The sequence below is a fragment of the Diceros bicornis genome, chromosome 32, assembly GCF_020826845.1.
Source record: "Diceros bicornis minor isolate mBicDic1 chromosome 32, mDicBic1.mat.cur, whole genome shotgun sequence".
Lineage (NCBI taxonomy): Eukaryota > Metazoa > Chordata > Mammalia > Perissodactyla > Rhinocerotidae > Diceros > Diceros bicornis.
Genome location: NC_080771.1, coordinates 16,321,091 through 16,341,459, shown reverse-complemented (window position 1 = coordinate 16,341,459; position 20,369 = coordinate 16,321,091). Strand labels below are relative to the sequence as shown.

Genomic DNA, 20,369 nt, shown 5'->3' with positions numbered 1-20,369 from the left:
AAATTCTTATAATACTGACACTCCAACCTATACTCACTTTCTCCTCAAACTGAAGTTTCATGCAAAAACCCCACATGCAAAATTTTGTTTGTGGCAGAAAATGTTGTTTTGTGCAAGATACACCTTCCAAATCACGAAAAGGAACACTGAATTCATTAATTGATTTACATTCTAAGTCATTAGATATTTCCCTCTGAAGATGCCTTACACGATGTTGTGATGTAGGGAGTTCAAGTGTTTATTAATAATGGTGAAATGAATAATCTCTTACATTAATACAGTGCTTTACAGATTACAAGGCTCTCTAATATCTTTGATTTCATTTAATTTTCTCAAATGCCTTGAAAAGGAGGCGAGATGAATTTAATTATCCCTATTTTATCTGGAAGCAAAATGAAGTTCTATGAGATTAAGCTAATGCTGAAACTGGAGGGGTTGGCGCTTAATCTTGGACTCTTGAGTTTCAGAACAATAACTCTTTTTTTCTAGTACAATAATATTTTTCAAACTATGAGCCTTAATCAAAGGCAAATCTATCATTAATTCCATATGATTAAGTTATGCACTCATGTAAACTAGTTATAAACTCCTTAAAGTTTAGCCTACATAAAATTACAAAAGCAAAAATTACACACAAAATACTAAAACCATAAAAAGATCTGCCTGTGTGCAATGCAACTCAAAGTAAAAAAAACAAAACAAAACAGAATTGTAATTTTCTGGAACTAAATTATTGCTCAGAATATGAACATAGCACCAACTGTTAAGAATAGGGTTCTTTTCAATTTTCATAGCACATATTACAGTGTGTACTATGTCAAGACTTAGTTCTGCTTAAAATTTTCTCTTGTGAAACGCTAAAGAAACTTCTTTGGTTTAGCTCACTATGCTCTGGTTCCGGCTTTATTTGGCATGCTTGCATCACTTATATATTAGGTTCACTTCTGTTCTTTGTGCATCAACCAAATAGTACTATTTGATACGACTGTGATCGTAAATCCAAATGCAAATATAGACTGAATTCTGGAGTCAGCACTCAGTTACACGGTAGTTGTTCACAGGACTCAGAATATGTTTATATAGTTTATCTGATTACTATTAAAGTGAGTAAAACAAATAAAAACAACTTGCAGCAAACCTGTGCACCTTGGAGAACATTTGCAGAAAACTTTAGAGATTGATGGATATATTTAGGAATGTTTTACTCTATCTACAGCATTTCTGTAATGTAGAACAAATATTCACTAAGTATTTTCTACTGTCAGGCATCATAATTTGTACCTAAGTTCTCAGAATACCTCAGGGGGTTAGGTATTATCTGAACTTTACTAGTAGATGGAATTGTCAACTTAAAAAACAAATTTGCCTGTTATTTTATCTCAAAATGAGTTTATTCAGGGATAGCCAAAAGAACTGCAATTCCGGATGTGCATGTTAAGGCAAACCATAGGCAAGTCCAGCAAACAAAGAAGGGGAGGAGATTTTATAGAGAAAAAGGGGAAATAAGAAGGAAAGGAAAGTCCATTGGGAGAAAGCAGCAGTTCAGGGTGACAACGGCTTCCCATTGACTAAGCTGTGGCATTTCCTATTGGCTGGGCTGTTGCTGGGTGGGGAGACAAATCTTCCTTCAGTAGTGAAGTAGTTTTACTTCCTGTCAAAGCTGCAAGAGTCCTTCTCTTCCTGTTCCGTGTAATTGATGATGTGTTATAGGGCATGAGAGCTTCCCCTACAGGCCTTCCTGACTCCAATTTAGTTAAGGTTTCTTTGCTTAATTTCCACAGAATGAAGTTGGGAAAATGTAACTTGCTCAAGGTTCCTAGAAAAAGGCAAATGCTGGAACCAGGATGCTGACTCAGATCTATCTGCATAATGACCCTACTTCCTTTCATCCACGCTACTCTAAATTTGGCAATAATCAGTTTCATTGACCAAGAACAATCTTAATTTTAGCCAACATGCAACAAAACATTCTTAACATACAGGGGAAAAAAAACAAAAAACAAGTATTGATTCCTTGCTAGTGTAGCACTACTTCGGTAAATTATAGAGTTTGTGTAGACCTCAAGGCAACCAAAGTACGAGACACTGGTTTCACGTAAAGTCAAGATCAGTATTTATTAATGTTTGGGGACTGTGTTTCTTTGAAACGCTTAAATAATATGTCTTAGTTTTGCTTGTTGAAATGTTTGTTTCTATATTGAAGGAGAATACGGTGTCCTGAAAATGTTGAAAAAGTATGCCTTGTAGGTTTGCTAGAAATCTATAGGTGTTAATAACATAAAACTTCCAAATTCAACGTAATAAATATGCCAGTACATTTACAAACATGGATAGATTAAATAGAAAGAGAGATAATAGAGATAAATATAAAACATATAGAAGGACAAATCTTCCATCCAGGGTTGATAAAATTTGGTCAAAAGCTTTCAAATCACATGATAATTATTATATCTTTACAAGGATAAAAGACTACCTATAAAAATCCTTATACTTAATGTTTCTCTTAAATAAAAATAAGAAACCTGGATCACTAAAATAGAATACAGCTTTCTTGTGCATAATAAATCAAGTTTTCTGGATAATTAATTTCCATTTAAATTCCCTTGATCACTGTATACATTTCTGATTTTCATCCCCTATTGTTTTAGTAAAATGGATATCTATATTTGTTTTTCTTTATTTCACATAATATACACATTATAAGACATTTTTTTTCTTGTTTTTTTCCAGTCTATGCCCATATGGCTGATTTCTTCCTGATTTTATGACTCACAGTGCTGACTCTTACTGACAGGGTCTTGATATAGACCCAGTGACGCAGGAAAATGTGGTACCCTCTGTTAACTTTCTTAGCATAAATGAAGAGACATTACTTTATCCCTCTCCAGCAATCAAATATTCTAGCCTTATTTACCTCATTCCTGGACAACCTTTTATAAGCCCATGCTGTTACATTGTTCATGAAACATGTCAGCTTTCTCCCTCCAAACTGAGACAAGAGGAGGATTTGAAGTTTCATTCTATTTTTTTTCCTCGAACTCTATTGCAAATATGTTTACTCTGAGTCTGTTTTCCTGTTTACTTAATGTTCTAGTTCCTAACTTCAACTTCTTCTTTGCTAATTATTTCCAAGTAAATGCTGTGTCATTTTCTCTTATTGACATGAAAGTTCTTTTGATATAAATGGGAATTTGAGGTAGAGGTAACTAAGTGTTGGGAAGTGATGATTTTATGGATAGAGAGACATTCAATTGTTGGTCTACAGATTGGAAATCCTACTGGTAATAATTTGTTAATGTATATATTTTCACACTTGACTGTGAAATTAATAAAATCAGGTACTATTCATATGGTGTTGGAAGCATGGTGTTTTACATGCTTGGTAGTCTGTAAATTTTATTTTGATAGGAATAAATGGCTATTTACTGTTTAGGTACTTATTCATTTGTTCAAGTTATTCATCAAAACTTATTTCTATTTTTTAAATATCTTTCAACTGATATTCAGTCTGAGCTGAGGTATTTCATTTTGAAACACTGCAGAGAAGTTTCTTCTATTTTGGGGTAACTCTGACAGTAACAGTCTTGTTTTTTTCTTAGTCAAACCTGGCATGTAGCTTCTGCTGATTAATAGTGTTTCTAATATTGAGTAATATTTCTAACATCATATCATGTTGGAGCTTAATCTGTATAATGGCCTTAAAAACACCTAAGGTGAGCAAATTTTATTACCTTCTGTCTTTTTTCTAGGATGAAGATTCATGAGTTTCTGATTTCTATTTCATTTACAATTGTTATCATTTTAATCTGAATATGCTTAACTTAGTTTTATTTCTTATAAAAAGTAGTTCACAGAAATAGCGTCTATCTACCAGGTGGAATCTCTTTGGCTGTCATAAAGAAGAATGGGATCCCACCTCAAGGATTCTAGGAATTATATTATTTTCACGAATCCAATATTTGCTCTACCCATTATTCTTTTTTTGTAACAACAGCAAGCTCTCTCTCCCCAAAAGTGCCACTACTATCACCTTCAACCAGATGCATATATCTGCAGTTTTATAATTCTTAATATATAACTTTTAAATACAATACAAGAAATAACATTTATTCCATTGTCCCTTTTTTCTCATCATCCGTTTTATCATATCTTACCTTGGTCATACAGCTAATGAAGAGTGTATTCAGGAATTCATCCTCTTATATACCAGTATAAGTTTATTTATTTATTTATTTATCAAAATGCAGCTGTTTTTGTATTTTTGTCTGTTCCCAACATGATTTAATACAACACAGAAGTTGCTAAATTATGTATTGAAGCCTATTATCAGGATGATTTCCAAAATACATGAGTAAAAAAAAAATTAGTTAAATCCATGCTTCTTGAACATATTTAGATCCTGAATTCACTTTGAGAACCTTATGAAAATGATGATTTCTCCCCTTATGCACAGATAACATTCTGTGTACAATTTCAAAAGATTCACATCATCCTTGATGCCTCTCCTTGGAGACCTCGCTCCATGTAACATTGGTCCAATATTTTATTTATTTATTTATTTATTTATTTATTTATTTATTTATTTATGTTTATTACGGTAACATTGGTTTATAACATTGTATAAATTTCAGATGTACATCATTATACTTTCATTTCTGCATGGATTACATCATGTTCTCATGTTCACCACCCAAATACTAATTACAATCCATCACCACACACATGTGCCGAATTATCCCTTTTGCCCTCTTCCCTCCCACTTCCCCTCTGGTAACCACTGATCCAATCTCTGTCTCTATGTGTTTTTTTGTTGTTGTTATTATCAACTACTTAATGAGTGAGATCATATGGTATTTGATCTTCTCTTTCTGACTTATTTCACTTAGCATAATACCCTCACTGTCCATCCATGTTATTACAAATGGCTGGATTTCATCGTTTCTTATGGCTGAGTAGTATTCCATTGTGTATATATACCACATCTTCTTTATCCATTCGTCCCTTGATGGGCATTTAGGTTGCTTCCAAGTCTTGGCTATTGTGAATAACGCTGCAATGAACACAGTGGTGCATGTGTCTTTACCCATTGGTGTTTTCACTTTCTTTGGATAAATACCCAGCAGTGGAATAGCTGGATCGTATGGTAGTTCTATCCTTAATTTTCTGAGGAATCTCCATACTGTTTTCCATAGTGGCTGCACCAGTTTGCACTCCCACCAGCAGTGTATGAGAGTTCCCTTCTCTCCACATCCTCCTCAATACTTGTTGTTTCCTGTCTTGTTAATTATAATCATTCTGACTGGCATGAGTTGATATCTCATTGTAGTTTAGATTTGCATTTCCCTGATAGTTAATGATGTTGAACATCCTTTCATGTGCCTGTTGGCCATCTGTATATCTTCTTTGGAGAAATGTCTGTTCAGGTCTTTTGCCGATTTTTTAATGGGGTTGTTAGATTTTTTTGTTGCTGAGATGTGTGTGTTCTTTATATATTTGGGAGATTAACCCCTTATCAGATGTATGGTTTGCAAGTATTTTCTCCCAATGGTTAGGTTGTCTTTTCGTTTTGTTGATGGTATCCTTTGCTGTGCAGAAGCTTTTTAGTTTGATGTAGTCCCATTTGTTTATTCTTTCTATTGTTTCCCTTGCCCGGTCAGACATGGTGCTTGAAAATATGTTGCTAAAACCGACTTCAAAGAGGGTACTAACTATGTTTTCTTCTACAAGTTTCATAGGTTCAGGTTTTGCATTCAAGTCTTTAATCCATTTGGAGTTAATGTTTGTGTATGGTGTAAGATAATGGTCTACTTTTATTTTTTTGCATGTGGCTGTCCAGTTTTCCCAACACCATTTGTTGAAGAGACTTTCCTTTCTCCGTTGTATGTTCTTGGCTCCTTTGACAAAGATTAGCTGCCCATAGATGTGTGGGTTTATTTCTGGGCTTTCAATTCTATTCCATTGATCTGTGTGTCTGTTTTTGTGCCAGTACCATGCTGTTTTGGTTACTATAGCTTTGTAGTATATTTTGAAATCAAGGAGTGTGATACCTCCATCTTTGTTCTTTTTTCTCAGGATTCCTTTAGCTATGCAGGGTCTTTTGTTGTTTCACATAAATTTCAGAATTCTTTGTTCTGTTTCTGTGAAAAATATTGTTGGAACTTTGATAGAGATTGTGTTGAATCTATAGATTGCTTTAGGAAGTATGGAAATCTTAACTATGTTACTTCTTCCAATCCAACAGCACGGAATATCTTTCCATTTCTTTGTGTCTTCTTCAATTTCTTTCAACAGTGTTTTATAGTTTTCAGTGTACAGACCTTTTCCTCTTTGGTTAAGTTTATTCCTAGGTATTCTATTCTTTTTGTTGCAATTGTAAATGGAATTGTATTCTTAATTTCTCTTTCTGCTACTTCGTTGTTAGTGTATAGAAAAGCAACTGATTTTTGTATGTTGATTTTGTATCCTGCAACTTTACCGCATTCGTTTATTACTTCTAAAAGTTTTTTGGTGGATTATTTAGGGTTTTCTATATATAAAATCATGTCATCTGCAAATAGTGACAGTTTCACTTTTTCCTTTCAATTTGGATCCCTTTTATTTCTTTTTCTTGCCTGATTGCTCTGGCTAGGACTTCCAATATTATGTTAAATAGGAGTGGTGAGAGTGGGCATCCTTGTCTGGTTCCTGTTCTTAGAGGGATAGCTTTCAGTTTTTTACCATTGAGGATGATATTAGCTGTGGGTTTGTCATATATGGCCTTTATTATGTTGAGGTACTTTCCTTCTATACCCATTTTATTCAGAGTTTTTATCATAAATGGATGTTGTATCTTGTCAAATGCTTTCTCTGCATCTATTGGGATGATCATGTGATTTTTGTTCTTCATTTTATTAATGTGGTGTGTCATGTTGCTTGATTTGCAGATGTTGAACCATCCCTGCATCCCTGGAATAAATCCCACCCGATCATGGTGTATAATCTTTTAAATGTATTGTTGTATGTGATTTGCTAGTATTTTGTTGAGGATTTTTGATCAATGTTCATCAGTGATATTGGCCCATAATTCTCTTTGTTTGTCTTGTCCTTGTCAGGTTTTGGTATTAGGGTAATGTTGGCTTTGTAGAATGAGTTAGAGAGCCTCCCCAACTCCTCAATTTTTTGGAAGAGTTTGAGAAGGAAAGGTATTAAGTCTCCTTTGAATGTTTGGTAAAATTCACCAGGGAAGCCGTCTGGTCCTTGACTTTTATTTATGGAGAGATTTTTGATTACTCTTTCGATGTCCTTACTGGTTATTGGTCTATTCCAATTCTCTCTTTCTCTTTAACTCCCCTCCTCCCACATTTTATGCTTTTGATATCATATCTAATGTCATTTTTGTGCATTTGTATCCATTACTCTCTTATCATGGTAATAGATAATTTTTCCTATTTGTGGTCTTCTCTTTTCCCCTTAAATATGTTTCTTTAGCATTTCTTGTAGCACTGGTTTCTTGGTGACAAACTCCTTTAATTTTTGCTTGTCTGGGAAACTTTTGATCTCTCCTTCCATTTTGAATGATAGCCTTGCCAGGTAGAGTATTCTTGGCTGTAGGTTTTTTCATTTTAGCACTGTAAATATATTGTGCCACTCTCTTCTAGCCTGTAAGGTTTCTGCTGAAAATTTGGCTGGTAGCCTTATGGGGTTTCTTTTGTATGTAATTTGTCTTTCTCTTGTGGCTTTTAGGATTCTTTCTTTATCTTTAATTCTGGACATTTTAATTATGATGTGGCTTGGTGTGGGCCTCTTTGGGTTTATCTTGTTTGGTCCTCTCTGTGTTTCCTATCTCTGGACGTCTGTTTCCTTCCTTATATTAGGGAAGTTTTCAACTATTATTTCTTCAAATAGATTCTCTGCCCCTTTGTCTTGCTCTTCTCCTTCCGGGACACCTATAACACGGATATTAGTGCACTTGATGTTGTCCCAGAGGTCCCTTAGACTGTCTTTGCTCTTTTTAATTCTTTTTTCTTTTACCTGTTCAGCTTTGGTAATTTCTTCCAGTCTTTCATCCAGCTTGCAGATCTGTTCTTCTGTATCCTCTACTCTGCTTTTGAGTCCCTGTAGTGAATCTTTCATTTCCAGTATTGTATTCTTCATTTCGGATTGGTTCTTTTTTATATCTTCCATTTCTTTGTTGACATTCTCGCTGAGTTCATCCATTCTTCTCCCAAGATCAGTGAGCATTCTTAACACTCTTTGTTTGAACTCTCTGTCAGGTAGGTTGCTCATTTCTGTTTCACTTCATTCTTTTTCTGGGGTTTTGTCCTATTCCCTTACTGGGAACATATTCCTTTGTCTCCTCATTTTGCCTCTTTCCCTGTGCTTGTGTCTATGTATTAGGTAGATCAGCTACGTCTCCTGCTCTTGAAGAGGTGACCTTATATAAGTGATGCCTTATGACGCCCAGTAGTGTGCTTCCCTCAGTTCTGAATGTTCCATGGGTGACCCCTATGTGGGCTACATGTGTCCTTCTGTTGTGGGGTGTTTGCTTTCCCTGTAGGCACCCAGGGAGGCTGAGTTATGCCCCTGGCCAGCTGTTGTAATTCTCAGCTGCTTGTAGTTTTTGTGGGACCTTCAGCCTCTTTATCGGGTGTGAGGACCCCCAGCACAGTTGGCTGCAAGTTCTAATACCACATTTGTGTTGCGGTATTTCTATTAAGTGATTAGGCCCCTAGTGTGGCAGGTTGTTAGGGTCAGGGGCTTACAATTGCTGTAAGCCTCCAGTCTATAGGTCTCTTGTCAGCTCTCTGAGGATTGCAGCTGGGTGGGGCTGGCCTCAGGCGCGGGAGCACCCAATTGTTTCAAGCTTTGGAAGGTGGGCAAACCCCCTATGTGGGTCTTTGAGAAGCACAAGTCTTCTGCAGCTGACAAGCGCTGCCGTCCACAGGTCCACACACAGAGTCAACACAGTCCTGCCCCGTGCCTGAGCCCCAACCTCCTGAAGTGGACCCAGTCTCTCCAAGGCGGGAGCCCCATACACTCCACCAATGCCCCACATTCTTCTCCCGCCCTGCCCCATACAGCTGGACCTACTCACCAGGCTGTGGAGAATCCAGGCAGCTCACTTAGCAGGCCCACATGTTGCCCAAGGGCTTGTTGTTGGGTGGGGCCAGTCCCTAGGGTGGGTTGTCCACCCTGGCTGAGCTGCATTAAATCAGTGCTCTAATGAGTGGGACAGACCTTGGGCTAGCTGGCCCCAGGGAGAACTCCAATGGCGTCTGCCAGCGTCTGTGTCAGCACGCCCACACCAGGCCACAACAATGGCCGTCACCAATCTCCCAGTCCCTGGAGAGGTCTCACTTCTCACCGAGATGCACTCAGAGCCTATCAGGTGAGTCTCTTTTCACCAAAGCACCGTGTACCTTTCTTTCTGGTGATTTTAGGTTGCTTTCTGAAATGGGTGAATTTGTTTGTGGGCCCTTTAAGAGCCAGTTCTAAATTTTTTGTGAACCAGCTTTTCTGGGGGTACTCCCCAGTGTTTCAGTGGCAAGCAAAGTCAGATACTATGCCACTTGTCTTGATTGTGCTGGGTCCAAAAAGTGCCTATAGTGGGCATGCTCCCCAGCTCAGGTCCCCACTCCTCCAGGAAGGGCTGTGTACGTTTGGGTTGCTCCTGGGCTGCCGTGAGGTGCTGCGGCTTGTGAAGGTGGCGTTTTTCCTCTCCAGAAGGGAATTTCTGCCTCTTCCACCTCAATTAGGATTGTCATTTATTGCAGGACTTCCTCTTACCCAGTTTTCAGTTCTCTCTCAGGGGTAATTTTTCCACGAGTAGTTGTAAATTGGCTGTGTCTGTGGAAGGAGGTGAGTTCAGATTCTGCCTATGCTGCCATCTTGACTTCTCTCCCTGTATCAGTATAAGTTTAACAGATTTTTGAACATGTTTGTTAAAAAAGAATAACTTGGTTAAATCAGGATGTCACAGATAACACCAAAGACATAAAAATAAATTTATTGTAAAATACCTAAGTATTTATTTCTTTATTTCTTTTTGTATGTGGTCTTTCTTCACATATGAGTTCTTTAACTCTGATGTTTGTTTTTATTAGTTCAATTTTGTATACTAGCTAAATTGGGCTATGCCTGAAACATGAAAATTATTTCTAAGAGATCAAAGTTATAGTATCTTCTTTACTTAAAAGGCAGGTTTAGTACTTTCAATTTACACATGGATATCTAATACTTTATATCTACAAGTATCAGAATATAAAAGTGGCATCAGGAAATATTATACCATTAGACAGCATTAGAATCACACTAAACCCCAAGTAGATAAATCTTCATATTAAATGTCCAACCATGGCCCTAGAGTATAAACAAGAAAGGATTAAATTCAATTATTTAATAGCAACTCCTCCAGTATTCACTGAGTTAGAAGTGAGAAACAGACAAAAGAAAACAGACAGAATAGAGAAAATTAAATGTGAACCAACCTTATATTGACATGTTTATATCTACATTGGTATCTATATCATCTATATTCAAAAAGAGGGTTAGCATGAGATCCAAAGAGAGACAGAGACAGAGAGACAGAGACAGAAAGAGAGAGAGATAAAGATTTTGTCTCATTAAATGTTTTCTGTCACAGTTTAGCCTGGTGTAGAATAGAAACATTTTAGTCTAAGAGTCAGAGAAACCTTAGTGTTAATCTCATCTTTGTGTGACACACCTCTATTCCAATTGCACAGGTTGTGTAGCCTTCAATAAATAATTTCTCTGAGATCCTTTTGGCTAATAATTATATTCAAGAACAGGGCATTGGAGACTAATGCTTTCAGAAATATATCTATCTATATTTTATAAAGTACCCTCAATACAATGTCTGAAACATTGTAAATATCCTCTTACCTCATCTAGTGTTACTTTTTGTCTTTTCCACATCAGACAGCAGTGGTCTTTTCTGGATATTCATCTCCTATGTCATTTCTTGAATCAAATTGGATCTGAAGTAGGTGATAATTAAATCACCTGATATATTTAGTCTTAAAGTAAGTTAACTTCCAAATCCAAGAATTGGTTATCCCACTATGAATCACTGGAGACAGTCACACCCACAATCTTGGACATCTTTTGGAAATTATCCCTGATTTCCAACTGTCCCCTCCTTTTCTTCAACATCAAGTAGAATTGGCTCACTGAATGAGCTCTTACCTCAATCAATGCTTCTAAAATCTGATTAGTATAAAAATTGGAGCCACTAATGCACCCCTAATCTAGGCCTACAAATTCTGCCTACCATCACCAGGCTTCCAGATCATCATTTATCCTTGTTTCCACTGTTTCTTCATAACTATCCATTGTGCTCATATTACAGTCCATCTTATTTCAGGTGTAATCATAAGTGAGACTTCTGGGTTTATTAAACTTGGGTCAATGGTCTTGACTCAATTTCTGGATTCATTTAGCACTGTATGTAGATATAGAAGGCTTTCAATAAATGATAGCTATTACTATTAGTATTGGTATTAATTTTCTCTAAATTCCTATTGTGTCTCAAGTTAGATTTCTTGATGCCATGGGAGACGAAAAATAATTTTCCCTCTATTCTTCTAAGTTCTTGGCTGAAACCTCTCCCTATCCCCCATAATAAAAAGACAGATTAACAGGAGAAAAACAAGCAGAAGTTTAATAACATGTACACCTCTTGTATACATGGAGATACCTAAGAAAACTGAGTAACTCCCCAAAATAGCCCAAGCCATCACCTTAGATACCATCTCTAGGTAAAGACAAAAGATGTCAGGAGTGGGGAACCAGTTATGGAAGGTTTTCAGGCAAAGCGCAGTAAAAGAGGGTATGGTTGTTATGCAGATTTAAGTCTCTGTCTTCTCCATGGATAAGAGTTTCTAGGATTTAGTCATCCTCCTCTTCCTGGTACAGAGAGGGAGACACCCTTAAAAATGGAGATTTCCCTTATAAATGTAAACGTCTCTTACAAAAGGGTAATTTCTACTTGGTTTTCAGAACTTCCCCTGTGTCTGCTGTTTCTTAAATATAGTCAACCTAAAATAATCCTTATGCCAAAGAGGCATATTTGGGGGTGGCAAGTTCTGCTCCCCTTTAATGTTTTACATTTATACGCTTTCCAAAATTATTTTATTCCATATCCCAGGTGCTAGAGAAAAGGTTGGAATATATCAAAAAGCATGTTCTTGCATTCTTGGCAGTTAATATACTAAGTATTAAGTATACAAGCTAGTGGATAATCACTATGATAAGTATGATGAAGCAAAAGTATGTTGTTCTGTGAGAATATATGACAGAATCAGACCTATAATGAGGATATGAGGAACGTTTTCTTGAGAAAGCAATATTTTGTCTGATGTCCAGAAGACGAGGAGGAGGTAAATAGGCAAAGATGAGTTGTGCAATATGAAGACATGTATCGGAGAAAAGGTGTTGGATAAAACTTCTGGGTCAGCTGAGAGATCCTATATATGTTACCAGAACTAAAAGACATGGATGGGTAGGTTGGTAGAACTCAAGTTCTAGGAGGACCCAAGGGATAATGAAAGGATTAAAAGACCGTGTTAAGAAGTTGAGGCTTTATCTAAAGAGCAATGGGGAGACATTAAATGATTTTGTGAAAGGGATTTGCATTTTGAACAGATAATTGATAGGGAAAGTGGAGTGTGGTGAGGGAGTAGAACAGGGAGGTGAGTTAGATGGATAATGGAGACACCCAGGAAAGAATTAATCTTATGTTGGATTAAGACTGTGACAAGAGAAATGGGAGAAATGGCAAAATAAACGCAAACTTGAGATCCTTATGTGTATTTTAAAGAACTGGGAAAACCTCTTGGGGATAATGATTACACCCATGAATACAAAATAGCTGATGTCATGCACAAATTTAGCAATCTGATGGGTACCACAACAAATATATATATATTTTTCTGAATTGACCCTATACCTTGAAAATCCCTGGAAACCTTGAAAACCATCTCATAGTCTGCAGAATCTTAAATATGAAAATTTTTCAGTGTTCACCAATAAGTAATAAATTAGTGCTGTCTGCAATTGATGAATCAGGCATGCCTCATGTCAGGTTCTGTCAACAGCAGAAAAGACTATCACTTCCTTCCTTGCTGCTTAAACAAGCTTAATTTGAATGGAATTTTAAAAGCACAAAGATAAGTTACTTTGACTGGAAACTATAATTGAATTATTCCTATAAATAATTAAGGCAATGGGAAACAAAAGGGAAATGACTGCTGAATTTTATAAGCATTTTTGGATGAAATGGGAGAAGTTTATTTTTCATACCCACTGCTCCCCAGTTAACAACATATTATTGCCTCTTCCCAAAATAATAATAATTGCTGTCATATAACAATCATTTGTTCTATGCCAGACACTGGATTAACGTCTTTACATACATTATCTTAATTTAATGCTCACAACCATCCAGTGAGATAATTTTTCAAACCTATTTTTTTAGATGAGGAAGAAAGAAGTTAAATGATTTGCCTAAGGGCAAAAATTTTGTAAGTGATAAAGCCACTATTTAAATGAAGGCTAACCCTAAAGCCCATATTTTCACACTTACGCAATACTGTTTTCTACTACATAATTCAGGAGTTCTTGACAATTGTCCACATGGAAGTGACCAATTTCCATGAGGAGGTGTGAACTAGGTATTTGTGGCATTCATTCATTCAACAGCAACTGTTGTTACCATATTATTTTCTGGGAATTTAGTAGCGAGAGTGACCAGCAAAAAGTCTGCCATCCTACAACCTGCATACAAGTAGGAAAGACAGAAAATTGAACAGGGATGAATAATAAAATATGATAAAGTTTATCGAAATGAAAGGACAGAGTACCCTAGAAATTGATAGCAAGATGAAATATCCTAGTCATTTTGGGAGAAATAAAAAAGTAAAATTTATAGACACTAGATGGATAACCAAGAGTCAAACAAAGATGAAGGAGGCAAAAAGGACAGGGTTTGCAAAAGCTTTTAAGTGAGAGAGAACAGACCATGTTTTAGGAAACAAACGAGTACATTGTGGCTACAGAGACAGTGGGAGAGAAAGTACAAAGTGACTTGATTACTAAACTAATTCAAGACCATAAAAGACAATGTAAATCATATTAAGAAGATTAGACTTTATCCTCGGGATAGTGGGAAGCCATTGAAGAGGTAATAATATGATTAAAAATTTAAGGCTTCCAGTGAGTGTAGTATGCCCAATGGGATGGGGTATGTAGAGACCGGAGCAAGTTAATTAGAAACACGATTGTTAAAGGATGTAGTTGACAGAGTATAGTGATTTGGGCCAAGAAACTAATAATTCAGTTGGAAAGAACGAGAATTTGAAAGATATTTAGCAGGAGAGATAAATAGTTTTATGGTAGAGTATATGTGGGCTGAGGGAAAGACCCCAGATCTCTGCATTGAGTAAATCACTGCATGGTGGAGCTATGCCCTGGGAAGAAAAATGACAAGTATGGAGGAATGATTACTAGTTAATTTTTGGATGAGTTAAGTTTAATGTAATAGCAGTATGCCCAGTGGGCATGCATCTCTGATGGGCATTGGACAAGTAAATCTGGAGGTAAAAAATGTGCCTCTTTCTTACCAGGAATGGGAGACACTATTGAAACAGGTCACAAGTCAAGACTAGGGGGCCGGCCCGGTGGCTTAGTGGTTAAGTTTGTGCGCTCCACTTCAGTGGCCTGGGGTTTGCAGGTTTGGATCTCGGGCATGGACCTACACACCGCTCATCAAGCCATGCTGTGGTGGTGTCCCATATACAAAATAGAGAAAGAAGGGCACAGAGATTAGCTCAGGGTCAATCTTCCTCAGCAAAAAGAGGAAGATTGGCAACAGATGTTAACTTATGGCCAACTACCCTCACCAAAAAAAAAAAAAAAAAAAACCACAAGTCAAGACTAGGACCAGGACTGTGGGAGTTAACTAGATGTCTTAGAACCAGGCAGGATTATGGTTCCGATTTCCCATAAGGAGAACAGATGGTAAGAATGTTAGCCTTTGGAGAAAGTATAGGGCAGCTTTTAGTTACAAAGACGAGTGTTACCAAATGGGAAGGGAAATAATAGCAAATCTGGAAGAAATCTAATCCTATGGGTTGATCCAACATGTGGAGAGAAAAAGGAGAAACATGCTGTGGGGATTAAAAAGTCAACTTTGGGGAACCCAAGATGGTTTGACTCCAAATGGTGCTGGTAAACAATTTGATAGGGATCTGAGCAAGGCTTACTTGGTCACTACATTTCAAATTAGGGGGAGAAACACATTAATCTTTGAGTATGAAGCGTACTAATCCTTTGAATGTAGGTGTTAGTAGACATAGTAACCCTATGAGTATGATTTACAATTCTAGAATTAGTGAAGACCTCACCTTTCAGATTGAAATCTCAGTGAACTTAGATGGGAGAAGGCTAAATACGGCAGAGGGGAGGTCTTTATCCAGGAACCTACATTTCTATGGTTATTATGTGCTAGTAACTTTGGTTGTCTTATGTGATATTCACAAATGAGAAAACTGATGCCCAAAGAGGTCAAGTAACAGCCTAAATTATATCACTCATGAGCGACAGAATCAACATTTGGGCTTAGGTACAGAATGAGAACCAAGATTGACAATACTTAAAACTGATTTCCGGACAGATTAGGAAACAGATCTGCTCGGAAAGTTGCTCTTCCTCCCATCAGGTAGGCTCCTTTGAAAACAGGCTACATTCCTTACAGCCAAATATCCTTCCATATTAAAGAAGAATGCCAAAAATCTGATACATATATATATAAGTTATTTCTTTCCAAATCATGCTTTGAGTCTCATTGAGTCAATGGTTGGCCTCTGACCTCTTTATCCAGGTGGGGGTATTAACAATAGTAGTCAAGAGAAAAAATATATTCCTAGATAAAAAGGGTAAGAATTCTAACTAAAATAATCAAGACTAATTTTTATGGAGAGCTTTTTATCTGTCAAGCAATGTGTTAGCTGATTGACAGGCCTTATATTTTACCATTAGACAGATAAGGATACTGAAGTTCAGAGATATAATTGATTGCATTTATTTTTATAATTAAAGTGGTTTTCTTTATTTGTACATATCATAGAAAAACAAACAAATTAAGAAAATTTTGTCCATTTAGTGGTTCTATTTGGGGTACCTCATTTAATTTGTGACTGGGTGATGGATCCTAACTTTACTTGGGCAAGTGGGGCTGGAAGGAGTTGTGTAGCTGCTGAATAGGGACTTTATACTTATTCATGGCTCACCACTTATCCATGTGCATTTTATAGCTTCCCATTGGTAAATTGATGGAGGGTGCTCTCAGGAAGGGGACATGACAGGTCAAGGCTGCTCATTTCAACTGATGTCACATCTCCAAAAGAGAATTAGCTGAGATTTGTAAGCCATCAACAAACACTCTCCTCTCGGCAGTTTCAGGAACCATTCCACTTCAGGTCCACCAAGGGGCGGACCATGGAATCTAATACAATAGGCATTGATGTGAGGTCAGTAGGCTTCTCATGTGGGTAATTCTGTATAGTTGAGATGCAAGTTGAGGTAAGTTGAGATGCAAAGATGCCTAATAAGTCTGTAGTTTTTGTGTGTGTGTTTTTATTTTTTTAATATAGACCGAACATTTGTATGTCATTAACACCTCCATGACTTTCTTGTAGCTTGGTATTATGGTTGGTGACTTCCTTGCCCAGTATAGTCAATCATTTGGAAACCTTATTGACTTCTTATTTAATTCTACCATATGGTTAAACATGAGCTTCTACATGTGACTTTTTGGTGTATTAGAGAAAATGGGCTCAGCATGTTTTTCTTTTTTTTTTTTTTTTTTCTATTTCAGAAAACTTTTTGCAAGTTTTTTTTATTTACAATGCCAACTTGTATTTAGAAGATCACCAAACTAAAGTTAACTGGACAATAAACTAGGCAAAAATCACTTTACAAAAAGAGGGAAAGCCCAAAATGCCATGCTCTATAGAGAACCCACAGTTTAGTTTTATTCAGAGCAAAGAAAAAAGAAAATTTTGATCATACTAGAAGAAACTCAGCCATAAGTTTCAAATCTGCACTCAAACTACACATGCAATGAGGACAATATGCTGCTAATACAATTGATTTGCTGCTGCATTTGTCTACTGTTTGTCTAACATTAACAGTTATAAACAGAGCGGTGCAGCTAGCATTTGGAACAATCCTTACAGTGTTAACAGTGTCAGGCACAACATTTCACTTCTCTTCACACCACTGGTTCTCTTTGCGTACCTGGGCTTCCTCTTCTTCAGTGAAGTCATTTTTGATATTGAAGGTCTTGCGAGTTTCCTCAGGAGTTTTCCCCTTGATCACAGTGGCAACAGTCTTGCATGCAACATCAAGCAAACCTTTGATGTGTAAGTAGTTTGCAGTCAGAATAAGTTCAAAAAGTGTTCCTTGGTCAACTTTCAGGAATTCTTGGTCCCAAACAGGGATATCATCTGTTCGCTTTTCTCTGTTCTCATCATCCTCAGGGGGGGGGGGGGGTCCTCCTTGTGGTGGGTGCACCACTGAATGACCGTTTTTAATATTGCTGCATTAACATTTGGTAGAGGAACTGGGTCATCATCTCCTTCATCCTCCATTCCCAAATCTTCTAACATGGTCTCGATAGTCGCAGATTGTTTGGCAATTTCCACATCAACTTCAAATATCTCTCCATCAGAGCTCTGCAACTTAATTGAAGGCATGGTGTTGGGTCTCAAGGAGACGGCGGGCGGGAGGCTGACGGGGGCACAGCGGCGTCAGCACACACAGGAAAAAAGCAGACAACAAGGCCACTGAGCATGTTTTTCTTGATGAACATTTCTCTTCAGTTCCTCATTTTAACTGCTGACACAGATCACTATCCCTCCCTCTACCATCTCTTTAGGATAATAAATCTCTCTTTCTCTTTGAGAAAAGTATTAATATTTAATTGAAAAAACTCTTAAAATGTTAGGAAAATATTAAACGAAGCACTGAATAATGCCCAAGGGGATAGGCAGCTTGATTTGTGCAATGAAGTTTAGTTGTTCATTTGCATTTTTTTCTAATAACAGTGACCTACTAAGTGGATCTTTTTCATGTTCCTTTTTAGAAGTAAAGTTCTATTGAGTAAGAAAATAAGTCACAAAAGGGGATGTCAGTTTACATTTCTGTTCCAAAGTACTCTTTGAAACTGTGCTTATTTGAACACATTAAATTTGTTCCAAAAGTATTCAGGTCATACATAATTAAATATGTAGCTTTCAGCAATTTTAGTTCTTCCAAGATATGTTGTATGCTACAAAATTCGTACTTTTGAGTGAATATTACTGTTTCAAGCTTCCAGATGTCACTGTAATTTGCTATTCAAAGGTTAATGTTATGCAAGTATTGAAGGTCAAGATTTAGTGGAATTTTAAATGATAAAATGTACGTGTTTCAACACATCTTATTGTGAAAAAAGGTTGGTGAAAATATATTCAGAGGATGGTTCAAGATTAATTAGGATTAAGGGCTATTTTAACATATGAAATTTCATGTATTTTATTGATGATTCTAAATTATTTATATTATCTAGTTTATAAGAGAAGAAAGAGCATAAGTCTGGAGGCCGGTCCATGCCCATGAGCAGGTTTTTTCCCATCCACATGAAGATAACTCCCATGTTTCATCAGAGATTTTTGGTGTATAGAGATGATTTTTCTTAACTTATAAAAATCCCAGAGTAGGATATGCAATAGAAAACATCTTCCTACATTAGTAATAATAACAGCAACATCAATGAAAATAGTTAAGACTTAGATTATGCCTATGTTCAGGCAGAATTTATATTATGTTCACATATTTGTATTCCTTTCATCTTCACACACACAAAAAATAACTTATTTTCATTTTATCTTGATTTCACAGATGAAGAATCTCAGGCACAGACAGGCTCCATAAGTTGCTCAAAGTCACATACCCAGTTAGAGGCACTGTAGGGTTTTCAAGTCAGGCACATTGGCTTCAAAAACTGACATCATCAGAGATGTGATACACTATTTCTTAAAATATGGATCTACGTATTTTATATGAATAAAGTTTATTTCTTACAAAGAATGATCTGTTTAGGGCAACCTAATAATGTACAGCTCTAATGTATATCTCCCTGCCCCCAAACACAACACAGCAGCCTCATTCTTCTATAACTCTTTTTCTCTTATACAATCTTGATAGTCTATAGAGGTACATAAGAATCTTGGGAAGCAGAGTAGATATTGATGAATTGATACAATGTGAGATACTTCTGGAGGATAATTCCACATGATACTAGTAATTTCCTATTTTAATTTTTATCTTTCCATGATAAGGAAATAATTTTTAAAAGTATCTCCAAAATGAATAGTCTAGATGTATGGTATCACAATAGACATAACTTTCTTGAAGTACCATCACCTTCAAGATCTTTTTTATTTCTTGATTTGAGATATCACAAAGTTACACTGAAACTTACCAAGGGAGGAAGAAGGTAATATAAGGATGAATCAAGTTCTGATACATGGATTATACTCACCCATCTGTCACTGCCTCAATACACAGACCTACACTAATGGGAATGCCCATGTAACCCGTCACAAGGTAAGGCTACCAATGATATTTTTAAATAAACAGATAAGCAAGCCTATGTGCATGTGTACACACATGCACACACACAGACACACACATACACTCTCCATTAGCTTTTTATAAAGTAGAAAAATATATCATGTGTCTGATGGGGTTCAGGGCAGGCCGTCCCGAGATGTGCCACTCTAGTACATCGATTATTTTGAGCTGAAGACATTAAAGGCTCAGAAGAATCATGAAGGACATTTGACCTTACCCAAAACTGCCTAAAAGAATTTAAGATAAGAGGCTTGTCCCCAGGACAGGACAACACCATAGATAACTCTGGATATCAGTAGACTGGGAGGGTCCTTGCTAAGCCCATTCTTATCAAAGTTCTGTTTACCAAGCATTTACATTTGTAAAGGCAACCTCCATTTGTAAAGGTATGTCTCTCTCTGTACTGGGAAGAGGAGGGATGACCACATCTCTAGAAATTTGTCAAAGCAGAAAGTGAGGCCTTAAATCTGCATGATAACCTTACTCTTATTTACTGCGCTTGTCTGGTAATCTCCCATAACTGACTCCCCCAACTCCCAACATCCTCCTTTGTCTTTACCTGAATCTATTTAAGAAGAGAACCTCCACCATTTTGTCTAGAAACCCAGTTTTTCCAGGTCTCTCTCATGCATACATATTATAAAGCTTTATTTGATTTTCTTCTGTTATTCTGTCTCATGTCAATTTAATTTGTA

At 36.7% G+C, this 20,369-nt stretch overlaps 1 pseudogene; it reads right to left on the bottom strand.

Moving 5' to 3' along the window:
• Positions 1–17,006: 17,006 nt before the first annotated feature.
• Positions 17,007–17,839, bottom strand: LOC131396362 (S-phase kinase-associated protein 1-like; annotated as a pseudogene).
• Positions 17,840–20,369: the final 2,530 nt, after the last annotated feature.